General features: G+C 67.1%; 11 non-coding genes across 11 annotated transcripts; 8 read left to right on the top strand and 3 right to left on the bottom strand.

The window, feature by feature from the left end:
• Window positions 1–277: 277 nt before the first annotated feature.
• TRNAD-GUC lies at window positions 278–348 on the bottom strand. Its single transcript has one exon. It is a non-coding gene; the product is annotated as a tRNA-Asp (tRNA).
• A 527-nt stretch (window positions 349–875) lies between these two features.
• Window positions 876–958, top strand: TRNAL-CAG. The gene has a single exon. It is a non-coding gene; the product is annotated as a tRNA-Leu (tRNA).
• A 1,434-nt stretch (window positions 959–2,392) lies between these two features.
• Window positions 2,393–2,462, top strand: TRNAG-GCC. The gene has a single exon. It is a non-coding gene; the product is annotated as a tRNA-Gly (tRNA).
• Window positions 2,463–3,128: 666 nt separating this feature from the next.
• On the top strand, window positions 3,129–3,200 carry TRNAD-GUC. The gene has a single exon. It is a non-coding gene; the product is annotated as a tRNA-Asp (tRNA).
• Window positions 3,201–3,946: 746 nt separating this feature from the next.
• Window positions 3,947–4,018, top strand: TRNAG-UCC. Its single transcript has one exon. It is a non-coding gene; the product is annotated as a tRNA-Gly (tRNA).
• A 299-nt stretch (window positions 4,019–4,317) lies between these two features.
• Window positions 4,318–4,389, top strand: TRNAE-CUC. The gene has a single exon. It is a non-coding gene; the product is annotated as a tRNA-Glu (tRNA).
• Window positions 4,390–10,649: 6,260 nt separating this feature from the next.
• On the bottom strand, window positions 10,650–10,719 carry TRNAG-GCC. Its single transcript has one exon. It is a non-coding gene; the product is annotated as a tRNA-Gly (tRNA).
• Window positions 10,720–12,000: 1,281 nt separating this feature from the next.
• Window positions 12,001–12,083, bottom strand: TRNAL-CAG. Its single transcript has one exon. It is a non-coding gene; the product is annotated as a tRNA-Leu (tRNA).
• Window positions 12,084–12,642: 559 nt separating this feature from the next.
• TRNAD-GUC lies at window positions 12,643–12,714 on the top strand. The gene has a single exon. It is a non-coding gene; the product is annotated as a tRNA-Asp (tRNA).
• Window positions 12,715–13,481: 767 nt separating this feature from the next.
• Window positions 13,482–13,553, top strand: TRNAG-UCC. The gene has a single exon. It is a non-coding gene; the product is annotated as a tRNA-Gly (tRNA).
• Window positions 13,554–13,854: 301 nt separating this feature from the next.
• TRNAE-CUC lies at window positions 13,855–13,926 on the top strand. The gene has a single exon. It is a non-coding gene; the product is annotated as a tRNA-Glu (tRNA).
• The last annotated feature ends 2,402 nt before the right edge of the window (window positions 13,927–16,328 follow it).

Genomic DNA, 16,328 nt, shown 5'->3' with positions numbered 1-16,328 from the left:
TGGGTGCGTGCGCGGGCGAGCCGCAAGATCGGCTATGGTCGGGCGAGGGCGTGGGGTCGCCAAGGAGGGCCTCGCTCCGCCGTGGCGACCGTGCGCCCGGCGACCACAAAGGGCTCAGGCAGGAGGGCTGCACGGGGAGAGGGGGTCGACGGTGGCTAGGCCCGGCACCACCGTTGGTGGCGCCATGGCGCCTCGCCCAAAAGGCAGAGGGAGGAGACGAAGGGACCCTGGGGGGCCTGGCGGCAGGACAGAGCGGACACCAAAAATGGTGTGTTGCCTCCCCGTCGGGGAATCGAACCCCGTCTCCCGCGTGACAGGCGGGGATACTCACCACTATACTAACGAGGATGCCGGCAACCGTCTTGCCGCCTGGCCGCTCACGGGCTCTCGGGCAGCCTGCCGACGCGTCCCCCTGCCCTGCACGGGCCCCCGGCCACCGCGGGTCCGGACCCAACCGCGCACCCAACCCACCGCCTCGCTCACAGCGGCAGCCCGCCACCCCGACAGGGCCCCGGACCCCCGCGGCACTGGACACTCCCCAGGGCGCGCCGCCTCTTGCCTCCCACGCGGGCATTCCGCCGGGAGAAGGGGGCCCGAGAAGGCAAGCGAGGCTGCGAGGACACGGTGGGCGCGCGCCGGCCGGCGTCGGGCCAGGAGAGGCGCGGCTGGGGAGGGGCCGGCCCGCCCAGGCCCGGCTGGGTCCGGGGCGCGGCCGGCCGCCGCGCGCCGGCTCCGTCGACACCCACCCCGGACGGCCGCCTGCCTGCCTGCCTGCCTGCCTGGCGCGGCGCGGCGCGGGCCAGCCAAGGGCGCCGGGGCTCGCGCCGCGTCGGGTCCCAGCCAGGCGAGCGGCCACGCGCCCAGCCAGGCCCGCTGTCAGGATGGCCGAGCGGTCTAAGGCGCTGCGTTCAGGTCGCAGTCTCCCCTGGAGGCGTGGGTTCGAATCCCACTCCTGACAAGCCAGCCTTTTGGCCAGCCGGACAAACGCACCCGTCCTCCCGGCGCCACTGCCTTTCTCCACACACGCCCTCCCCCCGCTACCTGCACCCCACACCAGGAACCTTCAGTCCTCCTCAGCGCATCTTTCCTCCCAAGATGGCTGAGGCTGCAGCTGCTGATTTTCTGACTGCCACTTGCCCACCCCCGCCGAAACACGCCCACCCGCGCTCCCACCCACGCCCACCCACGCCCATCCACGCCCACGGCCGCGCTCCAGCTCGCCCCGGTCCACGCCGACTCAAGCAGCCCCGCGGCGGGTGGCAAGCCTTCTTCGCTTCGCCGGCGCTCCGACCTCTGCCTGGGGAACGGCCAACTCGCTGTCGTAGCCTTGCTTCAACGTCCGCAGCGGCCGCTCTCCCTCTGGACGGCATCCTGTCCTCCCCGCCCCGCCCGCCGGCCCGCCTGCGCTCTACAGCCACAGGGAGACAGCCGAGCCCCCGCCTTGCCTTGGCCGGGCTACACCTGCTGGCGCCCGCCCGGCACGCGTGCCACCCGCCTTCTTGCTGGCCAGCGAACACCGACCTTCCTTGCACGAGTCCGTCCCGGGAAGCGTGCTCCTCTGGGGAGGGAGCGGAAGCCCTGCGTGCCCGTGCAGCCCACCCACAGGCGCCCGGCCGGCGCCCCCGACCTCGGCGCCACCGCGCCCGTTACCGGGGGAAGACGCTGCCCGGGCCGGAGCCAAGCCCGACTTGGCGTGGTCCCTGCCTCAGCCGGCAGTCCCCGAGCCGGGAGCCGCTCTGCCAAAGGGCCCCTCCTCACACCACCACCCTGTCAGAGCCGGACCCCGGGAGCGCTGTCGGCCAGAGCGCAGGAGCCAGGCTCACACGCTTTTGGGTCCCTGGGCATGAGCGCCGCTCGGGGGGAGGGGGGTCGGCAGCGGAGGGGCTCCAGGGCGTCGCGCTCCCGCTCTCGCGGTTCGCGCACAGCCCGAGCCCCGCATCCCGGCCCCGCCCGCTCTCGCACGCCCTACCCCGGCCAGGCCGGAAAGTCAGCACGCCAGAGGCACTTTGGGTCGAGAACCGACACGTCGCAAGACCGTCTGCGCGCGGCCGCAGCGACAACACAGCGCCTGCACCTGACAGGGATCCCGGCACGGGGCAGACCGCGTGGACTGCCGGCCCCCTCAGACGACACCGAGAGGCTCGCGGCGGCGTGGTCGGCCGCAGAAGGCGCGGGACGGGCCGAGTGGGCCCGCGTCCCGCCGACCCGGGGTCCCCCCGAGACCGCCGCGCCCTGGGGTCGTGCATGTGCCGGGATCCTGGCTTTCAGGTCGCCCGCCCGTCGTCTCCTGCTACGATGGAGCAGATAGATGCCCATGGGCGAGCAGTAAGCAGTGAGGGGCCGGTGGCGGCCAGGGCCTCTGGGGCAGCGTCGGGGGGCACTGGCCACCGGCGCATGGGTGGTTCAGTGGTAGAATTCTCGCCTGCCACGCGGGAGGCCCGGGTTCGATTCCGGCCCATGCAGCTATAGCGTCCCTTTTTGGTCCCGCAGTGCAGCCCAAGAGCCCAGCTAGGTCTGCCCGCACAAACGCGCTCCAGGCAGCGCTCCTGCAAACGCTGGTTGCTACCTGCTGCCCGCTGCCTCTCCCACGCAGACCCGACCCCCCCTCCCCACGCCACCCATAAAAGGCCTGCTGCCAAGCCTCCGTGGCATGTAACACAGCGGGCTCAGCAGCCCGTGCGCCTCACCGCAGCATCACCCCTGCCCCAAGAGCATCACCACCTCAGATACACCCTCATCATCCCCCTACACCCTATACGCAATTTAAGAGGTAGAAAACTATCTTAGGGAAAGGCAGGGTAGGAACGCATTGGGAATCAGATCAAGAGATAAGAAATGCTATACAAACAGTAGATAAGCAACAAAACTTTCCTAGGTAAAATGAGAACTATATCCATAACTTGCCTTAACCTACACTGGAGAATCACCTGGAAAAGAACGGGGGACTGAGTCACTTTGCCGACCACGGACCGGTTCCTCGCCGGGCTGGGGGGCTGCCGCTGTGACCGAGGCGGTTGGTTTTGGTGCGCTGTTGGGTCGGGAACCGAGTGGTCGGGGACCAGTGCTGGGCAGGAGGAGGCGTCGGCAGGCAGCCCGAGACCGGCCGGGCCGCAGGACTACCGCCACCGTCCTCGTTAGTATAGTGGTGAGTATCCCCGCCTGTCACGCGGGAGACCGGGGTTCGATTCCCCGACGGGGAGGCAACACACCCTTTTTGGTGGCCGCGGTCGCTCTCTGTACTGCCGCCAGGCCCCCAAAGGCCCTTCGTCTGGTCCCGCTGCCTTTGGGCGAGGCGCCAGGGCGCGGTGCCCGGCCTAGCTACCGTCAAACCCTCTCCCCGAGCAGCCCTCCAGCCTGAGCCCTTTGTGGTCGCCGGGCGCACGGTCGCCACGGCGAAGAGAGCGCCCTCTTGGCGACCCCACGGCCTTGCCCGACCAGAGCCGAAGCTTGCGGCCCGCCCACGCCCCACCCCCACTGGCTGCCCCAGTGGGCTCCTAGGCTCGCGACGCCCCCGCCGGGCGGCTCTGCACAGTGCCGCGACGCGTGCAGGCAGCTGGGTCCCGTGTCCCCAAGGCGTCGTGGGAAAGGGCGGCGCCCAGAGCCCGGTGGAGAAGGGCTTTGGCCAGCTGGGTGCGGGAAGCTGCGTGCCCCGCGTTGCCCGCCGGAGGTGAGGGCGGAGGCGTTCGCGGGCCGCGGCGGGGAGCGAAGGGCTGGAGGGCCGCAAGGCCGTCGGGCCGGTGGACCACGGCCACGGCGTAGCGCTGACGCGCATGGGGCGCCGCGCGGCTGCTGGTGGCGCCGGCGGCGGCGCAGAGCCTCGGGCTGACGGGGCGTCGGGGCAGGGATGCGGCGGCGGCGGCGGCGGCGGCGGCGGCGGCGGCGGCGGCGGCGAGAGTATGCTGGGGCGAGCCCGGGGCCGGCGTCCGGCGGCCGCCCGGGCTGTGTAGCGTTGGTGGTATAGTGGTGAGCATAGCTGCCTTCCAAGCAGTTGACCCGGGTTCGATTCCCGGCCAACGCAGCGGGCCGACCTTTTGCTGAGCTGCACCGCCCTCCCGGCAGGGGCGATGGGGGGTAGAGAGAGCTGGGAGCGGGGAGCCAGCCCGCTGGCCCGCGGCTTTGGCGTGTGTGCGAGAAGCCGGCGGCGCGCGCAGTGTTTTGAGGGGGCTGAAAGCAAGACGGCACGCCAAGGCAGGAGGACTGACGGGGCCGGCGGGCGGCTGGACTTGCCAAGGCCGGGTGTGGGCGGCAAGGTGGCGCGGGCGGGTGGCATGGAGGCGCTGGGTTCAGCGGGAGCAGGCGAGGGCCTTGCCCCGACGCTCCCTGGTGGTCTAGTGGTTAGGATTCGGCGCTCTCACCGCCGCGGCCCGGGTTCGATTCCCGGTCAGGGAAGCCTTTCTTCTTCCTCTCCGGAGGCCTGCCACCTGCCACCTGCCGGGGTCCTCGCCGGCGACCCTCCCACCTTTACCCTTTTAGCCTACGCAATGGCAACCCACTCCAGTCCTCTTGCCTGGAAAACCCCATGGACGGAGGAGCCTGGGAGGCTGCAGACCATGGGGTCGCTAAAAGTCCCATAGGACCGAGCGACTTCACTTTCACTTTTCACTTGCATGCATTGCAGAAGGAAATGGCAAGCCACTCCAGTGTTCTTGCCTGGAGAATCCCGGGGACAGGGGAGCCTGGTGGGCTGCTGTCTATGGGGTCGCACAGAGTCGGACAGGACTGACGCGACCTAGCAGCTCAGCACTGCGCCAGAGGCCCCCGGGACCCTGCACCTCCAGCCCAAGCACGATTCAGGCCACCTCCGCCGTCCCTCGGGGCAAACCTTTGTTGGCCGCAGTGGCAACCTCGCGCCGCTTTCACCACGACCGGCCTGAGGCCTCCCATCCCCCGCCTCCCTCCCTCCTGAGGGGCTGCGGCTGCTGGCCCTGGTGGCGGCGGCGATGCTCCTGGGCTTGTGCTGGTTCTCCTACTGTGGGGGTTGGGGGGGGGCGGGGGGGGGTGAGTAGGTGGGGTGGGATAGGGCGGGGTGGGGATAGGGGCGGGGGTAGGGGCGCGAGCTGTGGTGGTCGCCAGCGGGGGCCAGCAGCGGCAGGGGCGGTGGCCGCAGCCGAAGGTGAGCAAGGGGATGTGCCTCGGGGGAGTGGGGGCCAGTGGCCACGGACACGCCTGCCTTCCCATGTCCCTCATGCCAGCCCCGTCTCTGGGCGGCTTGGCCACTGCGCGCCAGGTCCCGGGCTGGCTGTGACTCCCGTATGGTGCTGGTGTCTCCAAGAGGGTTCTGGTCTTGAGTGGGCTCTGGGAGGCGGACCACGGCGCCCGGGAGGCATCGGGATCAGTTCAGTCGCTCAGGGCACTGCAGCAGCCAGGCTTCCCTGTCCATCACCAACTCGCCCGGCTTGCTCAAACTCATGTCCGTCCAGTCGGGGATGCCATCCAAGCCTCTCGTCTTCTGTCGGGTCGTCCCGGTCTCCTCCTGCCTTCCATCAGGGTCTTTCCCCGTGAGTCAGTTTTGCGGGTCGGGTGGCCAGAGGATTGGCGTTTCGGCTTCAGCCTCAGTCCTTCTAATGAATATTCAGGACTGATTTCCTCTAGGATGGACGGGTTGGGTCTCCTCGCAGTCCAAGGGACTCTCAAGAGTCTTCTCCAACACCGCAGTCCAAAAGCATCAATTCTTCTTTATACTCCACCTCTCACATCTGTACGTGACCGCTGGAGAAACCGTAGCTTTCACGAGACAGACCCTCGTCACAGACCTCGTCTCTGCTTTGCGACATGCTGTCCAGGTTGGTCATAGCTTTTCTCCCAAGGAGCGAACGTCTTCATTTCACCGGCGCAGCCGGCGTCTGCAGTGCTTTGGGGCAGCACCCCCAAATGAAGTCTTTCCCGCGTTCCGTTCTTTCCCCGTCTATTTGCCATGAAGTGATGGGACGGGATGCCATGATCTTAGTTGTCTGAATGTTGAGTTTGAAGCCAACGTTTTCACTCTCCTCTTTCACTTTCCTCAAGGGGCTCTTTAGTTCTTCTTCGCTCTCCCCGAGGCAAAGGGGTGAAGATGGATGTGGACCTGTGCCGAGAATCCCACCACCTCGCAGTGGAAGTGAGAGAGCTCACAGATCCGGGCGGGGCCGGCCGGCCCGGCTGAGCAAAGCTAGCCCACCAGCCTGGAGGCGGCAGATGCGCTCGAGGCAGCGATGCCTGCCAGGGAGGACAACGCGACCATCAGGGTGTTTCCCTTGCCTGACCACAGCTCTCAATCCTACCGGACTGAGGCAAGATTTCCCCAGGCCTCCCTCCCCCACTCGTAACCAAAGGTGGGCATGGGGCGCGCGCACACCCAAACACACCCACCCACACACACACACACACGCACAGCGCCCTGTTCCCCGCACCCCTCCCCTAGTTATGACATCTATGAGTTTCCCATTCTCATCCAACTGTCTATCCAGGATCCACTCCATCCCTCTGGCCAACCTGTCATTGTCTTCCCCTAGGAACTCTCCCCGAGGGTAATCGCCCAGCACAGTCTCCCCTTGGGCCAATCTCGAGGTCGTCTTTCCCCAGAGGGTTTCATTCCACGTCCGTTCAAGGACTGTGTCCTTCGGAGGGGAAGTGGACGGCCGACCAAGGGCACCCAAGTGCGGCGAGGGCGGCACACTCGGGTGGGATGGCGCCGAGTCCCCTTTGGGAAAGGAGCCCCCGTGGCCCGACGTGTGCTTGCCGTGGCCAAAGGAGGTTTCCTTGAGGCCCCTGCCGGGCCGTGGGCATCAGCGTGCGTGGGGGAGAGTATGGGACGAAGGTGCTTGGGGCCATGGCTGGTGGGCGCCCCACGTGGATCAGGGACCTGGGCAGAGCGATCATCGCAGGGAGAGGGGGCGGCGCCGAGCCGAGGGGCTGGCAGGCAGACCCAGGGGTGCTTGGGTGGAGTCTTCCTGGAGGGCCAGCATGAGGGGATGTTTGGGGCTCGCGGGAACCTGGCCGAAAGATCGGCAGGCCACTGGAGCAGGCCCTCTGCAGGAGCATGGGCGAGGTGGCGAAGCCCTGCCAGGCGCATGTGAGAGGCTGGGACGGATCTGCGGGAGGTAGGGGTGGGCGTGGGGTCGGGGTGGGTCCGCGGAGCCGGAGGGAGGCCCACACTGGTGAACCTCAGGGCAGGGCAGGGCAGTCCAGGCCAGGGCAGGACGTGGGAGGGGTGGCCCGAGCTCCAGGGCGTTGGTGGTGGTGGTGGGGGGGGGGGGGCGGTGGGGGGGGCGGATGGGACCGTGCCTGGAGTCTGGAGGGAAAGGCAGAGGGCAGGCCGTGACAGTGATGGGGCTGTGGCATGAGGAAGATGGTGGGGGAGCACTCCATTTGGGCGGGGGGCGGGTGAGCGGGCGAGCCACACTGGTGCGCGGTGCCGCAGGCTGCTCAGGCTCAGCGGTGGGCTGAGGACGCAGGCAAGCCAACGACGGAAACGGGGTGCCAGACGGGGGCCAGACCTGGTCCGAGATGGGTGGGCCCGCCGTACCGCCCCAGAGACCAAAGTCACCACTCATCAGGAGCAAATGTCCAGTCTCGGGTGTGACATGGCTGGGGGCACATGGTGGGATGGGGAGTGGTGGTTGGCCGCTCGGGTGGCTGAGATTTCACGAGGACCAAGGAGAGCTCCCGTGTGACCGAGCACGGCCGTCCCCCCAGGGTACACACCCGCAGAGGGCCAACCTCGGGGAGGTCTGAGGGTGCGCACACCGCCACGGACACGGCGACACTGTTTGCCATGGCCAAGACACGGAGCAAACCCCAGCGCCCATCCACACGTGGCGGGCCCGAGAAGAGGTGGCACAGATGTAGCATGGAACCATCACTCAGTCATAAAGAAATAAGTCAAGGGTTGCCATTTGTCACAAGCAACGATGGACCTAGAGACTCTTACACTTGGTGAAGCACGTCAGACCGCGTTGGACAAAGGCATGTGGAACGTGTGAAAGAATACAAAACGGAGCTATTTGCCGAGGAGAAACCCACTCACGCAGAAAACCACCTTAGGGGAACGCCAGCGGAAAGGCAGCGCTGGAGGGATGCGTGTGCAGCTGGGACGAACAGATACGCAGGACCCTGGATAAAGGGAGAAGCGCCAAGGTGATCCAGTTCAACACAGGGAATAAGCGTCAGTACCCTGGAATCCCCTCGAGTGGAAAAGAATCTGAAAACGTACATGAAATCCAAATTCCCGTGTACAACACGGGAAACAGAAGCACTTTGCGGTCCACCGGAAACGAGCACAATATTGGAAACCCACTGTACTTGAGCAACAACCGTGACTCCGACATTGGAGTCGGCTTTGCAGAAGAAACGAAATCAACAGGCAAGTAAGTCGGCGGGAAACAGGCGAGCTGTCCCAATCCCACCCTGGGTACATACCCGTGAGAGCCGCAACTCTTCATTCGGAAAGACGAGTGCAAACCCCACGGTCATAGCAGCGCCATTTGCCGTAGCCGAGACGTGGAGGAAACCCTAGTGCCCATCCCCAACGGCTCACCCACGTAGGTGCCCTACCAGAGACAGGGAGAATGGGATGGCACTGAGCCGTCCAGCGCGAGTCCAATAGTGTCACTGGCAGCAGCAGCGGAAGCTGGAGCTGCAGAATATTACCCTGGTGAGGGAAGTCAAACAGACAGGGTCACAGATGGGTGGGAATCTAAGTGTTGTACAAATTCACCCTTGTGGCAACCAGCGACAGACTCTCAGACTCGGGAAAGCAGCCTCGGGCTTCCCAAGGGCAGAGTCACGGACGGAGGGATGGATGAGGAGCCGGGCTCAACGGATGTACCGTACCAGTACTGCGTAGAAAGGAGAGGAGCAACAAGGATACACGGGATACTACAGGGAATGAAGATCCCAATCCTGTCACCACCTGTAACGGAAACCGACCTGAAACCCTCATCCTACACGCACAATTGGGAATCACAACGCTGTACAGCAGACACGGGCACCAGGCTGTAGTTGTACACTTCCAGAACAACAACTGCCACTCCGGGGAAGTCAATCAGTCGAGGATCGGTCCACCAGTAGGACAAAGAAGAGCTCACATGATGATCCAGCAGACCCAATCCCGGCTACTCATCGGGAAAAGACAACACGCCCAATGGGAAGAGAGGCGGGCATCCCCCAGGGTCATCGCAGCCCTCGGTGCCGTAGCCGAGACATGGGAAACGCTCACGTGCCAGTCGGCCCGTGGCCGGCACGAGAAGGTGAGGCAAATACGTACCGTGGAATATGACGCAGCCATCAAGTAGCAAGCGGCCATCGCCATGGGCCGAAACGCCGGACGGACCCACAGAAGGGTCCGCTGCCTGAAGTGAGTCGGGTGGAGAGGGACAAAGCTCTGTGGACTCGAACAACGAATACCAGTGAATCTGTTGTGCCAAAGGGGAAACCGACCTGGAGACGGAGAGAACGGGCCATAGGGCTAGCCAAGGGGAAAGGCAGGGGAGGGACGAGTTGGAGTCGGATCAAGATGATAGGAAGTACTGTACTTACAGTCGATGAGCAACAGAGCTTTCCTCTGTAGCATGAGAAACTGTATTCATGTCTTGCCTTAACCTACCACTGGAAAATCACCTGGAAAAGAACAAGGGGACTGAATCACTTTGCCGAGCACCTGAGACTAACCCAGGACTGTAAAGCAGTTCTCCTCGTGTTGGAAGAAGCAGAAAGAGGAGAGGCCCTGGCCTGGGTAGGGGGTAGGGGGTGGGTAGGGGTAGGGGGTGGGGGGAGGCCAGCCAGTGCGCCAAAATCAAAGGCAGGTTCCTGGACAGCCTGGGATTTGGAATGGCTCAGGAGGACCTGGGGCGGTGGGCGGGGGGTGGGGTGGGTGGGGGGGGGGGGGTGGGTGCAAATGGGGGAGAGTGGGAGCCGGCGGTGGGGGTGGGATGGGGTTGCGTTTGGGGAAGTAGGGCCAGGTGAGGGGGAGTGAAGGCTGAGGTGGTGAGTGCTATTGGGGCCAGGGCTGATGCTGAGGTGAGAGCGCCGCAACAGGGTTTCAGGGGCATGGGGTTGGTTGTTTGTGGGTGGTGTTTGAGGCGGTGAGGGCTCCTGTGGAGACCCATTATCTGCCGAGGACGAGGGACGGAGAGCTGGTGGACTTCTTTGGAACTCCTCCTGCAAGACGCTGGTCCAGGACCCTCCAGGCGAAAGGGAGGTATGTTGCCAGATGTGGCCAACTTCCCTTGCTCCTGACTGTGCAAAGGTAGTGTGATTGATCTCGGAGTGTGGGGAGAGTGAGGCAGGGAGCTGGAGGACGGACGTTGTGAAAGGTTGAAGAGGTGGTGCGGGCGGGCTGCCAGCCGGGGGCTATTCCTTCCAGTGCAATCCCTGAGCCCCCGGCTGGGTCCGGGTGAGGAAGCGAGCAAACACAAGAAAGGCGCCTGGACGCACGGGCGGCTGAGCCCGCAGGGCTTGGGGCCACGGAGGCTTGGCAGCAGGGCCTTTTCTGGGTGGGGTGGGGTAGGGTGGGGCGGGGTGGCGCGGGGTGGTGGGCGTCTGCGTGGGAGAGGCAGCGGGCGGCAGGTAGCAGCCAGCGGTTGCAGGAGCGCTGCCTGGAGCGCCTTTCAGGCGGCAGACCTAGCTGGGCTCTGGGGCCGCACTGAGGGACCAAAAGGGGACGCTGCGGCTGCATGGGCCGGGAATCGAACCGGGCCTCCCGCGTGGCAGGCGAGAATTCTACCACTGAACCACCCATGCACCGATGGCCAACGCCGCCCGACGCTTGCCCCAGAGGCGCTGACCGCCACCCGCCCGGCACTGCTCACTGCTCGCTCGTCGCCCGTCGGCACCTATCTGCTCCATCGGAGCAGGAGACGACGGTGGGGATGGAAGTGGGGGGGCGACCTGAAAGCCAGGATCCGGGCACGTGCAGGACCACAGGGCGCGGCGCTCTCGGAGGGTCCCACTCGGCCCGTCGCGCGCCTTCTGCGCCGACCACGGCCGCCGCGACCCTGTCGGTGTCGCCCGAGGGGGCCGGGAGCCGACGCCGTCTGCCCGGCGCCGAGATCCCCTGTCAGGTGCAGGCGCAGGCGCAGGCGCTGCGTGGTCGCTGCTGCCGCGCGCCGACGTTCCTCTCAGCGACCGCCGGGTGCCGACCCAAAGGCGTGTGAGCCCCGGCTCGTGCGCTCTGGCGGACCGCGCGCCCGAGGTCCGGCTCTGACGGGGTGGTGGTGCTGGTGAGGAGGGGCCCTTTGGCAGAGCGGCTCCAGGCTCGGGACTGCCGGCTGAGGCAGGGAGCGCGCTCAGGAAGGGCTTGGCTCCGGCCCGGGCAGCGGCTTCCCCCGGGAAGGTCGGGGGCGCCGGCCGGGCGCCGGTGGGCGGGCTGCACGGGCACGCAGGGCATCCGCTCCCTCCCCAGAGGAGCACCCTTCCCGGGACGGACTGGTGCCAGGAAGACCGGTGTTCTCTGGCCAGCAGGAAGGCTGGGAGGCACGTGTCCCTGGCGGGCGGCAGGCAGGTGTGGCCCGGCCAAGGCCGCAAGGCGCAGAAGCGTCGAGGGCACGCAGCACCCCCCCTGGCGGGCAAGGCTGGCGCTCGGCCGCCTCGGTGTGGACTGGGGAGCGCAGGCGGGCCGGCGGGGCGGGTGCGGAGGACAGGGTGCCGGCCGGAGGGAGAGCGGCCGGGGGCGGGACGTGCAAGCAAGGCTGCGAGAGCGAGTTGGCCTTTCCCCGGCAGAAGTCGGAGCGCCGGCGACGCGAGGAGGGCTTGCCAGCCGCCGCGGGGCTGTGTGCTTCGGTGCGGCCGGGGGCGGGGCGGGGCCGTGGGAGTGGGAGGGTGGGCGAGGGTGGGCGAGGCGGAGGCGGGGAGGCAGGAAAACCAGCAGCTGCAGCTGCAGCCAGCTGGGGAGGAAAGATGCGCTGAGGAGGACTGAAGGTTCCTGGGGTGGGGGTGCAGGTGGCGGGAGGCGGGGCGTGTGTGCAGCAAGGCAGTGGCGCGGGGAGGACGGGCGCGTTTGTCCGGCGGGCCAAAAGGCTGGCTTGTCAGGAGTGGGATTCGAACCCACGCCTCCAGGGGAGACTGCGACCTGAACGCAGCGCCTTAGACCGCTCGGCCATCCTGACGGCGGGCCTGACTGGGCGCGTGGCCGCTCGCCTGGCTGGGACCCGACGCGGCGCGAGCCCGGCACCCTTGGCGGGCCGCGCGCCGCGCCGCGCCCGGCAGGCAGGCAGGCAGGCAGGCAGGCAGGCAGGCAGGCGGCCGTCCGGGGTGGGTTGTCGACGGAGCGGCCCGCGGCGGTCGGCCGAGGCGCCTGGCTCGGCGGCCGGCCGCGCCCCGGACCCCGCCGGGCCGTGGGCGGGCTGGCCCCTCCCAGGCCGCGCGTCTCCTGGCCCGACGCCGGCCGGCGCGCGCCACCGTGTCCTCGCAGCCTCGCTTGCCTTCTCGGGCCCCCTTCTCCCGGCGGAATGCCGCGTGGGAGGCAAGAGGCGGCGCGCCCTGGGGAGTGGTCCAGTGGCCGCGGGGGTCCGGGGCCCTGTCGGGTGGCGGGCTGCCGCTGTGAACGGGGCGGTGGGTTGGGTGCGCGGTTGGGTCGGGACCCGCGGTGGCCGGGGGCCCGTGCTGGGCAGGGGACCCGTCGGCAGGCAGCCCGTGAGCGGCCGGGCGGTAGGACGGTCGCCGCCGTCCTCGTTAGTATAGTGGTGAGTATCCCCGCCTGTCACGCGGGAGACCGGGGTTCGATTCCCCGACGGGGAGGCCACACACCCTTTTTGGTGGCCGCGGTCGCTCTCTGTCCTGCCGCCAGGCCCCCAGGGGCCCTTCGTCTGGTCCCGCCGCCTTTGGGCGAGGCGCCAGGGCGCGGTGCGCGGCCTAGCCACCGTCGACCCCCTCTCCCCGTGCGCCCTCCAGCCCGAGCCCTTTGTGGTCGCCGGGCGCACGGTCGCCACGGCCGAGCGAGGGCCTCCTTGGCCACCCCACGGCCTTGCCCGACCAGAGCCGGAGCTTGCGGCCCGCGGGGCCGCCCGGCCGCCCACGCACCCACCCCCACCGGCTGCCTCGGTGGGCTCCTAGGCTCGCGACGCCCCCGCCGTGCGGCTCGGCACAGCGCCGCGACGCGTGCAGGCAGCTGGGTCCCGTGTCCCCAAGTCGTCGTGGGAAGTGGCCGCGCCCAGAGCCCGGTGGAGAAGGGCTTTGGCCAGCTGGGTGCGGGAAGCTGCGTGCCCCGCGTTGCCCGCCGGAGGTGAGGGCGGAGGCGTTCGCGGGCCGCGGCGGGGAGCGAAGGGCCGCAGGGCCGCAAGGCCGTCGGGCCGGTGGACCACGGCCACGGCGTAGCGCTGACGCGCATGGGGCGCCGCGCGGCTGCTGGTGGCGCCGGCGGCGGCGCAGAGCCTCGGGCTGACGGGGCGTCGGGGCAGGGATGCGGCGGCGGGGGCGGCGGCGGCGGCGGGGCGCGGCGGCGGCGGCGCCGAGAGTATGCTGGGGCGAGCCCGGGGCCGGCGTCCGGCGGCCGCCCGGGCTGTGTAGCGTTGGTGGTATAGTGGTGAGCATAGCTGCCTTCCAAGCAGTTGACCCGGGTTCGATTCCCGGCCAACGCAGCGGGCCGACCTTTTGCTGAGCTGCACCGCCCTCCCGGCAGGGGCGATGGCGGGGGAGAGCGAGCTGGGAGCGGGGAGCCAGCCCGCTGGCCCGCGGCTTTTGGCGTGTGTGCGAGAAGCCGGCGGCGCGCGCAGTGTTTTGAGGGGGCTGAAAGCAAGACGGCACGCCAAGGCAGGAGGACTGACGGGGCCGGCGGGCGGCTGGACTTGCCAAGGCCGGGTGTGGGCGGCAAGGTGGCGCGGGCGGGTGGCATGGAGGCGCTGGGTTCAGCGGGAGCAGGCGAGGGCCTTGCCCCGACGCTCCCTGGTGGTCTAGTGGTTAGGATTCGGCGCTCTCACCGCCGCGGCCCGGGTTCGATTCCCGGTCAGGGAAGCCTTTCTTCTTCCTCTCCGGAGGCCTGCCACCTGCCACCTGCCGGGGTCCTCGCCGGCGACCCTCCCACCTTTACCCTTTTAGCCTACGCAATGGCAACCCACTCCAGTCCTCTTGCCTGGAAAACCCCATGGACGGAGGAGCCTGGGAGGCTGCAGACCATGGGGTCGCTAAAAGTCCCATAGGACCGAGCGACTTCACTTTCACTTTTCACTTGCATGCATTGCAGAAGGAAATGGCAAGCCACTCCAGTGTTCTTGCCTGGAGAATCCCGGGGACAGGGGAGCCTGGTGGGCTGCTGTCTATGGGGTCGCACAGAGTCGGACAGGACTGACGCGACCTAGCAGCTCAGCACTGCGCCAGAGGCCCCCGGGACCCTGCACCTCCAGCCCAAGCACGATTCAGGCCACCTCCGCCGTCCCTCGGGGCAAACCTTTGTTGGCCGCAGTGGCAACCTCGCGCCGCTTTCACCACGACCGGCCTGAGGCCTCCCATCCCCCGCCTCCCTCCCTCCTGAGGGGCTGCGGCTGCTGGCCCTGGTGGCGGCGGCGATGCTCCTGGGCTTGTGCTGGTTCTCCTACTGTGGGGGTTGGGGGGGGGCGGGGGGGGGGGGCGGGGGGGGGGGGGTGAGTAGGTGGGGTGGATGGGCGGGGTGGGGATAGGGGCGGGGGTAGGGGCGCGAGCTGTGGGGGTCGCCAGCGGGGGCCAGCAGCGGCAGGGGCGGTGGCCGCAGCCGAAGGTGAGCAAGGGGGATGTGCCTCGGGGAGTGGGGGCCAGTGGCCACGGACACGCCTGCCTTCCCATGTCCCTCATGCCAGCCCCGTCTCTGGGCGGCTTGGCCACTGCGCGCCAGGTCCCGGGCTGGCTGTGACTCCCGTATGGTGCTGGTGTCTCCAAGAGGGTTCTGGTCTTGAGTGGGCTCTGGGAGGCGGACCACGGCGCCCGGGAGGCATCGGGATCAGTTCAGTCGCTCAGGGCACTGCAGCAGCCAGGCTTCCCTGTCCATCACCAACTCGCCCGGCTTGCTCAAACTCATGTCCGTCCAGTCGGGGATGCCATCCAAGCCTCTCGTCTTCTGTCGGGTCGTCCCGGTCTCCTCCTGCCTTCCATCAGGGTCTTTCCCCGTGAGTCAGTTTTGCGGGTCGGGTGGCCAGAGGATTGGCGTTTCGGCTTCAGCCTCAGTCCTTCTAATGAATATTCAGGACTGATTTCCTCTAGGATGGACGGGTTGGGTCTCCTCGCAGTCCAAGGGACTCTCAAGAGTCTTCTCCAACACCGCAGTCCAAAAGCATCAATTCTTCTTTATACTCCCTCTCACATCTGTACGTGACCGCTGGAGAAACCGTAGCTTTCACGAGACAGACCCTCGTCACAGACCTCGTCTCTGCTTTGCGACATGCTGTCCAGGTTGGTCATAGCTTTTCTCCCAAGGAGCGAACGTCTTCATTTCACCGGCGCGGCCGGCGTCTGCAGTGCTTTGGGCAGCCCCCCCAAATGAAGTCTTTCCCGCGTTTCCGTTCTTTCCCCGTCTATTTGCCATGAAGTGATGGGACGGGATGCCATGATCTTAGTTGTCTGAATGTTGAGTTTGAAGCCAACGTTTTTCACTCTCCTCTTTCACTTTCCTCAAGGGGCTCTTTAGTTCTTCTTCGCTCTCCCGAGGCAAAGGGGTGAAGATGGATGTGGACCTGTGCCTCGAATCCCACCCCTCTTAGTGGAAGTGAGAGAGCTCGCAGATCCGGGCGGGGCCGGCCGGCCCGGCTGGGCAAAGCTAGCCCACCAGCCTGGAGGCGGCAGATGCGCTCGAGGCAGCGATGCCTGCCAGGGAGGACAACCCGACCATCAGGGTGTTTCCCTTGCCTGACCACAGCTCTCAATCCTACCGGACTGAGGCAGATTTCCCCAGGCCTCCCTCCCCGACCCGTAACCAAAGGTGGGCATGGGGCGCGCGCACACACAAACAAACCCACCCACACACACACCCACACAACACACACACCCACACGCACACCCACAACACACACACACACACGCACAGCGCCCTGTTCCCCGCACCCCTCCCCTAGTTATGACATCTACGAGTTTCCCATTCTCATCCAACTGTCTATCCAGGAGCCACTCCATCCCTCTGGCCAACCTGTCATTGTCTTCCCCTAGGAAACTCTCCCCGAGGGTAATCGCCCAGCACAGTCTCTCCCTTGGGCCAATCTCGAGGTCGTCCTTTCCCCAAAGGGTTTCATTCCACGTCCGTTTCAAGGACTGTGTCCTTCGGAGGGGAAGTGGACGGCCGACCAAGGGCACCAAGTGCGGCGAGGGCGGCACACTCGGTGGGATGGCGCCGAGTCCCTTTGGGAAAGGAGCCCCCGTGGCCCGACGTGTGCTTGCCGTGGCCAAAGGAGGTT

The sequence above is a fragment of the Bos indicus x Bos taurus genome, unplaced genomic scaffold (assembly GCF_003369695.1).
Source record: "Bos indicus x Bos taurus breed Angus x Brahman F1 hybrid unplaced genomic scaffold, Bos_hybrid_MaternalHap_v2.0 tig00011754_arrow_arrow_obj, whole genome shotgun sequence".
NCBI classification, from domain to species: Eukaryota; Metazoa; Chordata; class Mammalia; order Artiodactyla; family Bovidae; genus Bos; species Bos indicus x Bos taurus.
Note: the sequence above shows the minus strand (reverse complement) of the source record. Positions and strands in the feature narration are given on the sequence as shown.